Here is an 18,023-nt window from a genome sequence, read left to right as displayed (position 1 = left end):
TTTTGATGGGTCTCTATGCAGTTCACTGGAACATGATTTTAGCCCTAAATGTAACACTTAAATGTAACTCAAACCCTGAGGAGGAGCATCTCCTGGTCATGCTGCTTCTACAATTTGTCTATATGTATAGAAATGGTTCCAGTACCTCTACCATCTATTTCTCCCTCCTTCCCCAGCCTTTTAAGTCAGGTTCTCATGATTTGTTTCTAGAGCTCTGCTGATTCTTTACAGCCACTTAGTAGCAGCTATTTTCTCTTTGGCTGCTTATACAAAACAGATCCTAAAAATGCAGAGAGCTGCCTCCAAAACCTTTTATCAACACACCCCTGCATTCCCTGATACACACCTGTTCAAGGGTAATTTCTGTTTCAAGAACATGAAACCTACAAAAGATTACCAAAGGCAACTAAGAGTGTCAGCCTTGCAAGCTTTGCAATCCTAAATCAGAGGCACAACATGCTAGCCAATACAAATTTAAAACAAACAAAAAAAAACCTTACAGCTGCTTCAAGTAGTTTGGGAGTGTAACGGCTGTGCAGTCTTTTTCTTCTTTCCCATGGAAATTGGTGGGCTGACTGTGGCAATGTACATGTCACCTCGTTGCTGATAGCAATGGAAAAACCATCTGCTATGTTTACTGAGTAGTAAGCTGAATCGTGGGGATGAAAGTCTGGAGTGTATCCATGCCTGGAAAGCTTTATTGCATCCATGTGAACACAGTGACATGCAGAGATACCTAGGGTTGTCCTAGGTTTGACTCCTAGACAGTCAGAAAAAGATTTCTGTCCTTACCTCTTTACAGCTGCCCTTTCTGTAAACAAACAGATTTCTAGCATACTTCAAGAAATAAGACATACAACACTAGATATTCTATCACTACTATTGATGTATTCCTCCTGCTTTACTCCCTGACATTTGACATAGCATCATGAAAAAGAGGGTCTGAGTTTCAAGTGGTAACTGTTGCAGAATATAAAAATTTGGTAAGCGATGGATTTTTTTCCTTATTTGAACCATATGCTCTGCTCTGTAATCTACCACAGACAGGACTTTACTTGTTACATGGATGTAGCATCCACTACTGTTGAGTTATATGTGTGTTTTATGAGAAACAAAACAAAGCTATTAATTCATGTGAGCTTATCTTTTAAACCACCTTGAAGGGTAGCTTACAAGTTATTGGGAAGCACAAAGCTACCTGGCATTGACATATACACAGAAGGACCACTAGGGACAACAGAGCAACTGTTTGACTCCACCAAGACAAGACCAGACAAGTTCAGTTGCGGATTCTTTTTGAGCACAGTCAAAATTTGTAAATGTTCAGAGAAACAGTTCCACTTCTATTTTCCACCTTAATTATCAGGCTGCTGGTGATTTGTTTGGTTTTAATTTAAACGCTGGAAAAAAATCAAGCATACCCTTCTAACACCTGTAAAAATACTGCAATTAATGTATGTCTAGGAGAGTCGGTCAGAAGAGAATATTTGAACACAGATGAAAGACATTTCCTTTGGCCACAACAGAATTTTATTAGATACATATTTGAGGCCCTTTGTTTAAATCCTGTGCAGAGTTCGAAAAAGGCTTTGGACTGAAAACTGGTCAACTGGTTATTTGGAGACGTCTGTGGTTTCTGATGTAGAATTAAATGAATTAAGACTGTCAGTATATTTCAGAGAAGCACTACTTAGGAGAACACTGTTGTTAACAATGTTTTGATACAAGGAATAAAAGGAAAGTTTTCTGAAAACTGGATTCACTTTCTGTGGCCATCAAATATTAGAAAGGAAGAAAAATGACAAAAAACTACCTATTACAATAGTAATTACCAATGATGCATGTTTTGAGGGAATTTTCAAGCCATTGTGTCTTTCTGTAAGGGATTTCAAATCCATTGCACAACACAAGCACAAATAAATTCTGGTAGCTTAAAAGAGAAAATGAAATTAACAGCATACATTAGTGCAGTCAAGGGACCACTTGACTGAAGTAATTTTTAAAGTCTAGATACATCTCTCCAGGCTTCAAATTTTTACTCACCAGTTTTCAGAGAAATAATATTTGCTCTGGTGCCTGAAGAAAGGTGAGAATTTTGAGACTTTGATTCTTGATGCTCCTCAAGCTATGCAGTTAAGACAAGTGGTGAGCAAAGTCAAGCTAATAAATGATATCAACAATTCTCTCTGAATATACAACTACTTCACTCATCTCGTACAAATAATGGAGAAAGTTTTAAATATGTGGATGAACTGTGCCATTGTAGGACGTTTTAAAAAGACAAAAGAGTCATTAAGCTTGTAATCCATGCTGTGAAAAATGGGTAAACTCTTCTACCTCATATTATAAGTCATAAAAACTATTTAACTGGGTTTCCCTTACCTTACATACACATACGCTTTCTCAAATGCACATCAGAAAACTATCATATAGGAATAATGCAGTTTTGGCTCCAGATCATTTTAGGCTGCCTTGAGAAGCACCTACAGAACAAACTGAAATATGTGACTTTTAACCAAAACATAAGCAATTTGCCAGTCAGGTAAACAGCTCCATCATAAGCTTCTGGTATAAGCAAACCAGTTAAAACTTCTTTGACCAATAATAGAGCCTGGACAGCTAAGCTTTATAGAGAACTAAAAACAGAAATCAATCCAGATTAAGAAATATTGCTTTAACTACAAAATACTACTGCTCTATTATGTTTCTATAAAACTTCTCTTGTAGATTATTGGGCTGCTTGTAAAAACAAAACTTCAGAAGAGATTCAACATATGGTTTGCAGATCAGATAGTTCACAGCTTTGTAGTTAGGATTTTTTGTTTGTTCTAAGAAACACAACTTGTACTTCATATGCCACATTTATCAATGTGCATAGACCTAGCCATCTGGTGCATAAGCAAAGTCTAATTTTTAACCCTTGTCCAGCCCAGTTGCAATGTTACCATTTTTTGTCGTTAATTTATAAAGCTTTCATTAAGGTGTCACATAGCAAACAAAAAATAACAAGGAGTGGAATTTGCCAAAAGGAATTTTGGAGAAAATCTTATATAAAACCATGGCAGTCATTACCCTGGAAGGGAAATTCAATCCTTTTTTCTTACTTTTTAAAAGCAAAGTAGAGACAAAAGTTAAGTCCTCAAGAGCCAGTCAATTATTTCCATTCTTACGCATCTACAAACCCTGAATAGCAATGGAGAGGGAACGTGATCAACAGTCCTCCTACTTGTAAACACAAAGAATCCAAGAGAACAAATTCTGCCTTCAGAGATTTATCTGAGTAGTCTCACAGATGGTAGAAATTACCAGTGCCCCCTTTCTTCCAGAACTATGAGAGTTTACACGGGTAGGCATTTGTCCATACAGTTTTCCTGGTGTTACTGAGAATCAGCATGGACAATCTTTGGTGGCAGATTTCACAAATGGTTGTAGAATTCAAGAAATCCAGGGAGCTTTTTGCTCTTTCATAATACAGAATTATATCTCCTCTCCATCATTTTCAGTGAATTATTATGGGGTAAAGAAATCGACAATACATATTTGATTTATCAGTCATTGTTTCTGAGTATTGCTGTGAAGTTTTACTGTACCAAAGACCTCTCATTTTCTCTGCATTCGTGGGTAAAATCTATCATCAACATCTCTGGAAACCAACTCCCAAATGATCTACAAGTATCTGTTACACTAAGGCACAGCTATTACAGCATTCATCTCATGTCAAAAATAATGATTTCATATACTAGAACCTCACCTTACATTTCAGAAAGTACTTCATATGATTCATACTTCTTACTACTTGGCCCTTCCACAAGCTAAGCTCTATTAACTACTGGTTTTCTTGGACTAGCTTCAGGCAAGACTTCTCAAAACTTTACTACATTTCAAAGCTCTATTTCTTATCCAGAGATAATTTCTTACTCGGTGCAATTAACATTTCAAAAATGTAAATATTATATCTGCATGAAACTGCCAGTTTCTAATAGGTAGGTAATAATTTCCAATAGCAGAAACCTAGCATTGCAAATGTGACTAAGGAGGTTTTGTCATGGAAAATTCTATCATGAAATAGCTATGCATTGTTTTATTGTCAAAAAAGAAAAAAGAAAAAAAAAAAAAAGACTGTAAGCATAACCAGATGGAGAGATCTGCCAGAAATTCCTGTATTATTTTTCTTTCTCCCAAAAGCATTTACTGTGGTGGCAGTTTAGCATTCAGTTACCCAGGGTTTCTTGTGGTAAAGCTATTTTTGCAAGGAAATACTCCTGCAATACACTTTCGTAAAAGGCCAGCAATAGGCATCAATGCAGCTCTGTTTTTATTGAAATCAGTGGCAGATTCATCATAAGCAAAGGTAAAATAGCTGTGTTCATACCAAGCACACAATAAAACTACTTAGTAAGTCCTCAGTTAAGTCCTCAATTAAACTCAGAACTAGTCATAATGTGGAAAAGGAAGATAGTGCAGAAGGTGAAGAGATGTAAGCACCTCTCGTAAGCATAGGCTAGCACAGGCACACTGAAGAAAGATTTAGAGCACAACAGACATAATTCCTTGAAAATGTTTTCCATTGTTTCAGATATCAACTCTTACAAAATTTGAAATCAAAAGGTAAATAAAGTTGTTATTGATTTACAAAGCAGTGTGGCACCTGCTATGCTATACACCTTGTCCATGCAGTTCAAAGGAATTCCAATGAAGATCAGAGCTGAACTTCAGGGCATTTTTCTTTGACTGCAAAGAGCTTTAGATGGTTCTGATGGTTCTTGAATTTCTTTTTATGGGATCAAAACCAGTTGGATATAATGTCTGGAATATCTACAAGTGTTTATCCAGTTGTTTTTTGTTTGGTTGGGTTTTGATTTTTTTGTCCTCCTCCTGTAGTTTTATAGCCCCTATAAAGGGGCAGGACACCACATTTCTATTGCCTTATAACAAAGATTTTACAAGTGCTGTGCTTCAAATCTGCACAAATGATTTTTGAAGCAACTTAGAAACAAGGAGAGTGCGTGCCTCAGCACTGTTACTGTTCCTTACACTAAAGTAAATCAACTGCAGTTTGAAAATAAATCCTAAACAGAGCAAAGAAGTTGGGCAAGAGAATAGAAAAGCTAAATACAACAAGCCATTAAAGAGGTACAAAGCTTGTTTCATTTTAATGTCTTAGAAAGCTGCTGGTACATACCTTATCAAGTTTTGCTGGAATGTACATTAAGCTGATGGAGGTTAAGCTTAAAGTGTATGAACACTTATAAAAGACTGTTGGTGGCTTGGAAACTTCATATATAGGCCCTAAAAATCTGTATTATGGGAGCAGACAATTGCATTTTTGAAAGAAAATAAAAATACACTGAATAGTGAGAATAATAAAATCCAGAAACACAGCTGAAGTCTGAATTTAAGATGTTTACTCAGAAGGGCATCACCAGGTTCATTGTAAACCATATTAAAGAAAAGCTTAGAAATAGAGGCACTGTTTGTGCACTGTTCTGGCAGTGTTCTGTTCTGTTCAGTGATGTATGAGATGATCTGCAGATTATTCCTACAATTTTGCAACAAGTAAATAGTTATATGCTGAGCATGGTGAGCTGTCAGACAGAGAAAGAGAAAAAAATACATAATACATCTATATAAAAAATAAAGAACACCTAATGGAGATCCCAGTATTACATGACCATCCTACGTGTGTGTTCTCCAGGTTCCAAGAGGGAACAAAGTAAAATCATTGTACCAGTTTTGTTAGTCTGGCAAACTAGTCACACGCAAATCAGTTTAACTCTGGCGTAACGGAAAATAAACAGGGAGAAAAAAAAAAGAAAGAAAAACAAAGAATAAATTGACGAGATGAAGGTTTAGAGAGGAAAAATTAACATCTCTCTGATGTTTTTTGTAAGAGAAACCAAGGAAGCAAGTAGAATATGACAGTTTATAAATATATGAAGGATTTAAACATTGAAAGGCAAATGGTAATCAGAAAATGCTGCTTAGAAACACTGCTCTAAAGGTCAGAGCTGCACATGCTTCCTGATAGTGAAACTGAGGGATTTCACTGTCAGGTGATACCGCTCCTGCTGCCAGTAAAACCATTTAAAGCCTTGCTCTTTAACAAAAAGCATCAACACAGTAACATGGGCAAAACAACGTGTAATGGAGCCTATGCTCCTACATGTGCAAGAAAACAGGCTGTGACTTCAGAGACTTAGCTCTCAAGTTTGACTCAAAGATCACGGAGGTTGCTTCTGAAGGAACAAAAAGTTCAATTACTAAATTAATCTTGTTTTCACATGCCTGATCTTTCATAAACGTGTGGCAAAGTTTGGATTCACATTTGTATTGAGAGTTTTGCTGGAACCAGGAGGGGGATTACAAAACCAGAAGTAGTTTTTTGAGCTGTAACACCACATCTTTTGCCACTGAATGAGCTGTGGATGGAAAAAGCTGTAATAAATAGCACACAATGTTCCAAAAGCTGCTAGAGATGAAAAACGATGACTTTAATCCTGTTGGGAACACACTTTCTTTGTAAGCACATACACAAATGTGAGCAAAGTTGCAGCTGATTGAGATCTAGGTAGATTTTGACTCCAAACTAAAATGCAATGGGTTTTTGTTAAAGGCTTTACCCACACTTATTCACAGTTCTGAAACAAAGGCAATTCCCTTTCCATAGCTGAAGCGACGGAAACAAATCACAGTAGGACAGATAGTCTATAGATTACGGAGTTTGATAATTTTCACATTAAAAAAATAAACTTTCAGGTTGGAGGAAATTATTCACAAACTCTGCGTAAAATGGCTAAGAGCACCGGGGGGGGGGGGAACCGCCCGCTGTCCCACCCCCCTGGCCTGGGGAGTTATCTCCAGCTCTAGGCCCTTGTCACTCCATACTTCATTGCCTAACGGTGTCTGCTGAGATGCCACAGATTCCCCAAGCCTCTTCAGAGTTTTAAGAAATAAATTCACCAGCATTAGTTTCACAAAGGCGTGGGCAGACTGACCATAAATAAATAGTGCCCTGTACTGCAGCGATAGCAATATAACCCCACTAACAAGGTAAAACTTGGAGCATGTCTTGCTGCCTCTGCTTCGCAGTGGTGCTTCTAAAGCAGAAACTAAAGGTTGGAGAAGTTATAGAAAAACAGACCTTTCAGTCCACTAACTTATTTTAGAAGTTATTTATCTGGCAGCCGCTGCACTTGGCCATTTATCTGTTCCACAGAAGAGCCTGACAGGCTAACAAACTCATACTCACTGCTGGCCAGTTCAACGTGTGCATTTTCCAGTGTCTGTGTAATCCTGTTTTGGACTGATGTCATGGCTGCCACTCCAGCAGACCCATTAAAAATAAAACACACACATCTAGAGCCTCAGCTGTTATCCAAACCAGAAACATATGGTAGAAGCAAGATACACCGCCTTATAAAGGGATTCTGCTGTACAGCATCTGTGTACTGAGGAATGCTATACATTATCTACAGCAAAGTACAAACAGTTTAAGTGCATTTAAGCTCCAGGAAAAAAAATAAAATTAAAAAATAAAAAATGAAATCTCTGTAGCGTTAGAAGTACAGCAGATCCCCCTCAGACTTTCTCTGAGTGCAACTGTAGCCATAAAAAATACGGCAAATTGATGCAACCTTGCAAAAGGACTGACATTCTCTCAACATGTCCATTGTAGCTCACTGCAACACAAAATTAAAAGCAGAATGACACTACTGCTGCTTGAAAATAGCTTAATTGGGCATCAGCCTAGGACTAAAATGCAGCAGAAAACTCGGTGTTCCTTCAGAATGGAATCTCGTAAGGAATGTTGCACAAAGGGGAAAGGAAGATTAAAAGCTTTAAAAAAATGCACTTGATGCTGGTCAGAAGACAAACTGCTAAAAATCCGTTTTCATGCATGAAACACTCATAGCACACGCATATTTGAGAAAGAGATGGACAGAAATAACTCAAAGGCATGCTTTGGCAAATGCTTAATGAATATGCTTCCTTTCCTCTAACTTAAAAAATATATATAATATCCATGAGGCTCTCCATTTTACCATGATAAGACCAGGTAACAGGTAAATACATATAACCTTCAGTTTACATTTCTGAATGAAAAAATAAGAATTTCTGAAAAAAGAAGATTGCCTCTGTGGTACCAATAAGCTTCCAGCAAGAAGCAATTGCTAAGGATTTTAGGGGAAAATAATAATAATAATTAAAAAAAAAAAAAACATTTAAGGCTATTTGTATAAACGTCTGGCCAAATATGCACAGGACTACATCAGCTTGCTTCAAATTCAGGTGATGCTAGCTAATAATTGGAGCAGAAAAGCCAGCAGAGTTAACTATTAATCCAGTCTTTCTTGTACAGCAGAGTACCAGCTAAAGCTTAAGCAAATGGCAAGTTAGATATACCATTTCTATTGATCCACAAAAGCTTTAACGGATGCTGATGAAGAGCAACATATTGTCGAGTCTGACTCCAAAAAACCTGCTTGAGTCAGAGACAGAAAATGTATCCACAGTTCATTCCTGAACCATTCAGGGTTTGGTAATGGCTAACAATAAAAATCTTGACAAGAAATCAGAAGCCAACACTTTATGTTTTCACACAGAACTATTTCACAGTCTCATTAGCTAAGTTAACACATTGATGCTTGGGACACCTGGGCATGAAACAGCAGAGGGCAGCTGACTAGGCAGGCAGGCTGCTGACAGCTCCAGGGCAGCTACGTGTATGGTACTTGTACAGAGAGAAAGATTTACAGGTAGAGATGTATGAACGAGAGAGTCTATTGAGTAATCAAGAGGTATCAAGATCTTTGAAAAAATACGTATTACATCCATTGAGGGAGGGAGAAAAAATCAGAGATCCAGAGAACTGCTTAAATTAGAGCTAACTTCCCTGAACTATTTCTGTTAGGTGCATTAAAATTAGAATATTCCAGTGCCATCGTGCAAACCATGCAACGGGCCACTTCAGTTTGCTTCACTCTTTTGTCTCCTACCCCCTCCAAAGAGGAGAGATGCCCACTAAAGTATGCTTTCAGATACTTAGGGCTGAGGTAGTTCCCTTTCCACGCTTTGGTTACTTTCTGGAGGAAGGCACGCCGACATACAATGTCAGTGACCCGGCCCAGACAGAACACACAGAGCTAATTATACTTTTATACCATTTTATAATGATATCCTAAACCTGTGATGACCATACTTACACTGTAGTCAGGCTGTATTTTTCTGGTTCTTGTTTGCTTTTAAAGAAGCCTTCACAATGCAATTCTTAACTTAATAATTACCACGGGGTAATTTTGTCTCTGTTTGGATCTTGTTTGTTTGTTTGTTGGCATGAATAATTTAACCTCTGCAGTTTAGATCCCATGGTGTCTTAGTTTTAAATTAGAGAGAACTCTGAAAAGTTTCTTGATTACCTTTCAATAATTAATCTTACCTTTGCATATTCTGAAAAAGAAAAAAAAAAAGTATCTATAAAGAATCAACAGACTGAACATGAGGAAGCTCCAGTTTTCTTATCAAGAGGCTTACTACCTGGCTGACAAACACCAGTGATGAACAGAGCATGCTGCTGACTGACAACATCACCTGATTTTCCTGTTGTATCTGAGAGGGGACTTTGTTGTTTGCCTTTTTTACTAAGTAGCTTCAGTCATTTTATTAAATCAGGTGAAAGAACACTTGTGAGGTGTGAATTCTGAGTAACCCTGAAAGTTAAAGTATAGTTTGAATTGGAATTTTAATGTACATTACACAAATTCCATCCTTAATGCTATTAACCAGGGAACATCCAATATTTTGTGCATAAAGGGAAGAGAAGTGAGTGCTGATAGACACTTCCAGAAGGATGCCAAATGACAAACATGAGAAAAGATATGGCCATCAGTCATGTTTGCTCTGCCTTTCTGCTCTTGACAAGTCCAGTTGTCACTTCTAATGACCCTAGAGAAGTAATAGAGCCTCCAGCACTCCCAGCCACCAAATAACATAGCGAAATTACCGCTGGACTGCTGTTTCTATTCAGGAGATAAGTGCTGATCAGGCACATTGGAGAGAGCTGAAGTTCTATAAAATGTCCATAAGCCTTACAGTTTGCAAGGCTGCCCATTATGTGTCACATATAACAAGATGGCTAGAGACAGGAGGGAACCCATGAGCTAACTGGATAATGCAACACATGGATCTTGGTTATACTTGTTAATTTACCAGCTGTTATTAAAAATACAGCCTAAAACACAAAGCTGAACTGTTTGGGTTCCATTAGCCAAAGGCACAAACATACAAGAGCCAAAATTTTACAAATCTGTTTTAAATAAGTGATCATTCATCTTTTTGATGGATAACCGGCTTTCGGTATTTTTTTAGAGGATTATTATGTAAGTTTGCAAGAAATGACAACAACATAAAACATAAAACTGAACAGAATGCCCTTCTGAGTCTTTACAACTGAACTAGTCTGAGGTTTGCAATGTACAAATTGATTTTGCTTTCAATTTGCCTACTGTACTACATTTACTCTAGCATTACAGATGTTATTTAGAAGGTGCAGAGCCAGTTTAGATGATTCCGGTGACATCCATCCCCAGCTTTTATGGCATCATCTCTAGTATCAGACCCCAATCAAACGTAGCACTTTTTGTAAATTACTTAAAATGACAGCTAACTGCTGTAAAGTGCAGAGAAATCAGAGAAGTTAGCCATGTGGATCAACAACATCAGTGTAGGACCTTGGTACTCATTAAAGAGCCAGAAATGAACATTTTTATCTCTGGAATCTTAAATCTTTGATCCTGGTTCTCAAAACAGGTGTATCACATCTATGTCCCAGTGAAGACAGACAGTTGTGAACACACACAGTGTTGGTAAGGAAACTGTGACCTGGCACAGTATTACCTTCAGTGCTTGAAAAATTCATGCTTTGCACTGTTTGATACAGGACAGCATTTTCTATATGTCTGGATGATGCAAAATAAGCAAAAATCCATGTTTTCTAAGAATGTTCTAATGTTTATGCTGATTTTCAAATACACCTTCAGGGGGACAGGGGCCATGGCACACAATGCAATCCTAAATTCCCCCCACACACACACACTGTTACAGTCCCTAATACAAAACCCTATTTTGCGGTACAGCTAAACCATCAGGACACCTTCCTGAGCAGGAATTTCAGTGTTCTTTTTTTCCTACTGAAAAAGCTCGTATATTATTTTGATTAGTAACATGTCATAGATTTGCTTGGCTGGTCTAACCACATGATGGAATACTTTTTTCCGCTATAACTAGAAAAAAAATATTCCTGTTCAGCACATGAATTATGACCTCATTTTCCTCTAAATAACTGTCTTTGAAACGGGTTTCGGCAACACCTTAGAAGTAGTGAAGGCTTTGCCCTTCTCCTCCCAAAACACCAAAGGCTTTAAAGTTTGAACGTTCTGGCACTTATGTCTCAGTAAAGAGAAAAATAATATAATAAATAATAAAATAAATAATATACTTTTCCAAGCAAAACGTTTTGTCTTGAAGAAGTAAATCTTTCTAAGTCTCGTCTGTTCTCCTAAAGGCTGAGTGGAAACATGCAACTCAGGCCTCTCCACGGGTTTTGGACAAGGCTTCAGATTTTAGGGGATTTTCTTTTCCCAGAATTAAATGCATAATCTCAAGATTCAGCTATACAAAGTCTGTAAACTTCCCTCAAATTTGCTAAAATTGAGAACACTTGTGTGGACTAATAGGAATTCGTTCAGGTTGTATGGAAGACTTTTGAAGACCTCTTGCTTAAGCAGTCAATAAATAGTATTTTCTTTCCTTTAAAAAAAAAAATCAAACGCATTTTGGAAAATGGATCTTGCACTTGCAGAAAACAAGCATAAAAAGAGAAGCATTTCTGCAAATAGCAAATTATTCCCAACATTCTCCTTATTCACGGTAACACCTCTTGGAATTAAAGAGCACCTTACAAATGCGTTCAAGGACACTTGTGGAAGGGAGAGAGAAAACTAGCTCATTCAAAACAAAAATGCCACTATTTTGTGTTCAATTAATCGATCGACATAAATCTCACTTAACAGCTGGGTGTGACTCATTGGGCTCCTGTGGCAAGGACGACTGAGGAGCTGAATTCATGTAAACTCCTACTCCCTAAGGGCTGTCCCCTCAATCCAAAAACAGGACCTGGCACAAAGAAAGTCACGAAATTGATTTTGAAATGCTTACATAGACGAAGATGAACTACTAAACACCTGGGAACAGTATGATCTGATGCAGGTTCCCTAGTATTGCTCACAGGTGTACTTTTCCTAAAACTCAAACACAGAGGGATGTCCTTTAGCACCTGCTGTGGTGACAACTTATTGAGCAGCTGTCAGCAGCTGCACAGTGCATTTTTAAGATATATCCTTCTGCTGTACATAAACTGTAGCTTCCTCACACTCGTGTCCTGAGAGCTAGGCAGTGTGTAACAAAAGGTGCTCAGCAGCCAGCTCAGTGGAAAAACTGATCCCATTGCTCCTCCACCTCTCCTGCTTCAGCCAGCAGCCAGAAGAGCAGGCAGCTGCCAAGCAGGAGCATACAACAGCCCTGCACATGGGGCATGTCCTGCGGCTCCCGTGAGGATAACAGGAGGTGCTGAACGACACGGCAACTAGCAGCGAGAGCCGCAGGGGAGCTGAAACCGGGTCGCACGCCCGTGGCAGTTTCAAGGCAGTGGAACCAGCATCCGTTCCGCCGAGGGTCCCTGGTTTAACAAGCCCAAACACATACCAGGAAGGTTTGAACAGGAACCAGGATTCCAGAGGCCAACCGAGACAAAAAAAGAAAACTGCTGAACTGAAGACACAATTATCAAGTTCACTTACAGTTTAATCTTCACACCTTAAAATTTGTTTCACATTCTTACAAGCCCAACTTTTCATTACCTAAGCTTCTGTTTGAGTGAGAGGCATTTTGTAAATAAAATGAAAGTGCATTCTCTTTTTTTCACTGCATAATTCCCAGTCAAAACATTTCCAGCACTTCCATTTGTAATGGAATGACCCGAAAACAGATGCTTTCCGTATTATCCTGAGGAAAAAGGACTGGTATCCTCCCAGTCTGCATGACACTGCCAATGGCAAGGGCCTTTCCTAAAAGGGATTGTCACCAAGCTTTCCTTCACTTTAGTTATTTCAGTAATTTCATTTTATGTAAATTGCATCATCCACAGCCAATATCATGAGCTTTGGGAAAATAAACCTCTGTAAGCCTCCTCCTGTTCTCCTGTTCAGGGTAAACAGTACCTACATCCCAAATAATCGGTCCATTTGGAAGGAATTGCAGCACCATTGCATGCGATTCTATAATTATTCATTGAAGACAGTACATCAAGTTAGATGTTCATACTTCATGCTGTAGAAGGATTGCTAGCAAATAACCTCTGGGAAGGATATGAAGACCTTGCCATAAGCAACTCTGTTTTTGCTGCTAGGATCATGTTTGATCTTACCTGCAAAAGACTAGGCTGGCAATTCTGAATTTCATTTAAAAGTTCTTTTTCAGACTATATGCAACTTTATGGCTAATGAAAAGTGCAATACAATAGTGAAAACTAGGAACTCTAATATGTAGAGTGTTTCAGAGAAATATTTGTACCGATTTCAGTCCGTATCAAATAGAGGAGCTTTGTTACAGATCTTTCATATTTATTACATTTTCTTTTGGCGTATGTTTCAATTTCACACACACACACGTAAATTAATCAGTGCTCCTCCTGTACACACCAATAACAAACTAAAAACCACATCAGAGCAGGGCACAGTAGTGTGAGAACGCTTTCATATGGCATCTACACACATACGCAAAGAAGAAACAAGAAGGAAAGTTCCTGCTCCAGCTGGTGTGTGCCAGCTTTCTGCCTGCAAGGCACAACTAAGCAAGGTCAGCGAGTGTGATGGAAACTGAAAATGCTTCTTGTTCCACTAGTATTAAGAGATGGCATGCCGAAATCACCTTTCTGTCACTTTACAGTAACAGAAAATAGGAAGAACCTACAGCATTGCCCATGGAAATATATTTTAGAAATACAGTAGTACTGCAGTTCTTTTGCTTGTGGCCTCTCAATAACAAATAGGAATATCCAAAAACAATATGAAATGTCATATGTAAGGTTATAAGTTTCATGCAAAACTGTATTAACCATATAATATAGAATTCTCTTGCATTACTTATTTTTTATTTTAAATCTAAAGTGAAAACTCAATTCACAGAGATAACAGTTGGTTACTTCCACAAGCCTCAAGTGCACGCATTCAAACAAAACACAGGTGCAAGCAAATTTTAGCATTTGCCATAAGGCTGACTGAAGCCTGGCCTTCTATATTTTTACAGGAAACCTTTGTTGTATTTGGCAGACGTTCTCCTGTGGAGCTGTCAGGAGTTTTTGCCTACAGACATAGTTGCTCAATGGAGGAAGAAAACTTAGCTGAAAAATTCAGTTGCAGATACTTTAGCTATTTTACTTTGACAGCCTAGATTATTTTGGATGTTTCAAAAGCTACACATCTAGAATATTAACCAACACTGCAAAGTAACCTTTGCTCCTGCTCCTCTGACCTTCTAGTTACTTAAGAGCACAGATTTCACAAAACGCGGCTAACAAACAATCCATTTCATATGGAAACTTAGTACTTTTCAAAATCTCTGCAGTGCCAGCCAAGTACTTCAGCTCCTCCTACACCACCATGTAAGAGGTACAAGATTTCTGACTCCTTTTTCTCCTCCATGCAGAAGTGACTGGAAGCACTGCAGTAACAATATACCTAGTCCCTGGGGAAAGGGAGGGCCTCGCATTGCTCAGCTGCAAAGTCTGCTGGCTGACCAAAGGAAAGACTTTCACAGCTAGTTTTAGTTTAACATGATTATACTCATACACTAGAGTTTTGTTGGTAGTATTTATCTCAGAGGAGACCTTTAAGTAGGAAAGGATATGTACCCTTCAGACAAGCAACAGCACCTGTCAAACAAATGCCAAGGTGTGAAGGAAACTTCTGTGCAAAACACGGGAAGAAAGCAGAGGATACATTTTTCATGAGAAATAGGTGTGAAATGAAAAAAAAAAAAAAAAAAGAAAAAAGAAAAAGAAACAAGAAAAAAAAAAAAACAACAGTTAAACCTTTCTAATAGCCATATCAGAAGAGGGGAAGGGACCTGACCCTTATAGTACATAAGCTGGGACAGAACAGCCTCAGTTCTGAAGCAGCACCCCACTGATTTCTTCTATCATTCTCTGAGGATTCTCTCATAGTTTTCACTCCCACCGAAGACAGTGATCTCTTTAGAATTTTTTTTAAAGAATTAAAGGAAATACTGAAAAAAGTGCCTTACAGCTGCTTTCTGAATTGCTCCTCAGAAAGTAGCAGAGAAAGTTAATCCTAATGAACTAATGTAATAAAGCACCATTTCTCTCCTTGCCTTCCAGCTTGTTACAGTGAGACTTTTCACGAGGGCACTAAAGCTCCAACACGACCACGATATCTTCTGCCTGCCTCCCCGTCACTGGGCACAGCCCACTGCTGGGCCCTGCTCTCGCTGCTTTCAGCAGGAACGGGATGGGATTTAAAAAAGGCCGAGCGGTTATTAGTAGTAAGGAAGTAGCACAAATGGGACGAAAAGAGAACAGTACAGCTTGCAATCTGTTGCTTTGTGGTTAGAAAAGCTAAGAGCAGGGGATTACTGTTTACACACAGCAGTGCATGGCTACAGCTGGTTTGTATCAGAGGAAAGGCCGCGAACATTTGTTGGACCATAAGCACAGAGTTTAAGACTGAGAGTCTTTCTTTCATCCAGATTTTTTTTCTCAGTACTACAGTACTCGCCTTCCCTAGCTGGACAAAGCTTGGCCTCCTTTCCAAGTGGTAAGAAACAAAATCTTCAAAGGCATTATGGAACAGGAAGCACTGGAGATCCAGCAGCTGCTTAAGGTAAATAAGCTCACAAGGCTCATTTGATCCTCGCTTCTCCCAAGCTGTACCCTTGCTTACCAACAGCCACTATTTAAAGACAAGAAAACCTCAAAGCAAGATATTTACACAGACTAACAGTCTCATGTACGTCCGTCTGTTCTTATCCCAGATTCTCTGCACACACAGTTTCAGTTCAGAAAGAAATTAAAGGTGCAAGCTCAGTTTTGCTTACTTGTTTTGGCACCTGTTTGCCCAGCTGAAGCCCTGACTGTTCTCTGTGCTTGCACCGGTGCAACTGCAAGGTACGTACAGATGCACAACGTGCAGATGTTGCACAGTAGCTTATTAAAAAGCTGCCATATGGGATGACATATACATGCATGGAACCAGACACATGTACCATACATAGACTGAAAGACAGTTCACAACCTAGTTACAAGAGCACAGCTGTACAGGTAATGTAGATGCTATCATCTACTGAACACGAAGGAAATGGAGCTCGTTAGATGACGGAGTCCTAGCTCAAGCAATTTCACTCTACTGGTATTCTGGGCTTTAAACACGGTGTTCTTATTGTTGCAGTCATTCTTCTAGCACCCTCTAGTGTTCACAGCAGCTAAGAATCATTATTGTAACATACTATCTCATATTCCAAGCCTCTAAAAAGAACTGCTTTCCTAACCTGAAAAAGAAAACTACTAATTTAGTCCATTCTAGGAGCTTCCCATAACAACAGCATGTGTCCCTATTACATATGCAAATGTAATCTGACATGTTAGATTTTCTTTCAGTAAAGAAATGAGATCCTAGTGTTCACACACCACAAAAAGGGAAACATTCCTAACAAATAAAATAATCCTTGAGGTACTCACTTTTCCTTTCAAGAGTAGTTGCCTTTCAAATAAATATTTCCTGAACTGGAAACTAGCAAGTGAATTCGCTGTCTTTGTTTTAAGCATATTTGCACAGGCAAAACAGCAATCCATTATTGAATGGATGAGGCATCACCATCTAAATGATGGAATTTTAAGAGATAAGAAAACCTGCTTATTTTTATCTCACTACAGACGATTGCAAGGCCTAATAGCTATGGTTTCCTACGATTTTGATTTTCAGCAAAAAGGCATCCAAAGCCAGTTTACAAACAGCAGACCAAATTTTTAAGTGTACCTCATTGCCAAAGCTCACAGCTTGCTTGGAGCACTCCTCATCAGAGAGCCACCTAACCCACATTCTATTAAGGTGCACAATTGAGGTAAACCAAGTTTTCCAGAAAGCAAGAAAACTGCTGAATAGTAAGTGGAGTGCAAAATTACTGTTATTTCAAGAGTTTTTGGCCTGAATTGTATTACTGACTTCATGAATGAGAATGGTAACCTGGTGTATTACACCCTGCCTTAAAGGACTGTCATTCTGCTCCCCTGAAGTCAGCTGTAAGTTTTTTCCTGAGCTCTATTCCACTGTCCTATTAATTTGGGCTATACTTTGTAGTACTTAATTCTGAAAAACTCACAATTCCTCCTAAATAACCACCAAGCTGAATGCGCCACAATTTTTATCAGAACCAAGATACTTTGGAAAAAAAAAAAAAAGGCAAATTTCTTTGGCTTTTCACAGACTGACATATAAATTTTATGTACCATGAGTGTAAATTTAAACAAATCAGAAAACCATACACACCCCACTTCAACCAACTGGGGGAAAAAAAAAAAAAAAAAAAGCAGAGATTCGTTTTGCTCCTTGCTCACTTTAATACCACAAACCAAATACTTTCAACATCTCATACTCCTTAAATCCCCCAAATTACAAATTATATTTTTTAGTTTTTTATATGCCTGTTTATATTTACACATCCACGCATCAGGTTTTTGCCACTTAGAAATACTGATTAGGATACTGAACTAAAAGGCTAAATTACATGGATTTATCAAAAATACAGTAAAAACTTTTTACAGGGCTGCTAGAGAATTTATGACAGGCATTTTAACTTTGAACACAAAAATCTTTCACTTTTTTTAAATGAAAGTTTGTGAAAATACTATCAGTTATTCCATGAAGTGAGGCCTGGCCATGAGTTCTAGACATAAC

General features: G+C 38.3%; 1 long non-coding RNA gene across 1 annotated transcript in view; it reads right to left on the bottom strand.

Annotated features, from left to right (window-relative positions):
* Positions 1-18,023, bottom strand: part of LOC308197807 — a 146,168-nt gene that overhangs the window by 33,420 nt on the left and 94,725 nt on the right. The gene's annotated exons all lie outside the window — the stretch shown is intronic.

The sequence above is a fragment of the Anser brachyrhynchus genome, assembly GCF_964034855.1.
Source record: "Anser brachyrhynchus genome assembly, chromosome: 7".
Taxonomy (NCBI): domain Eukaryota; kingdom Metazoa; phylum Chordata; class Aves; order Anseriformes; family Anatidae; genus Anser; species Anser brachyrhynchus.
Note: the sequence above shows the minus strand (reverse complement) of the source record. Positions and strands in the feature narration are given on the sequence as shown.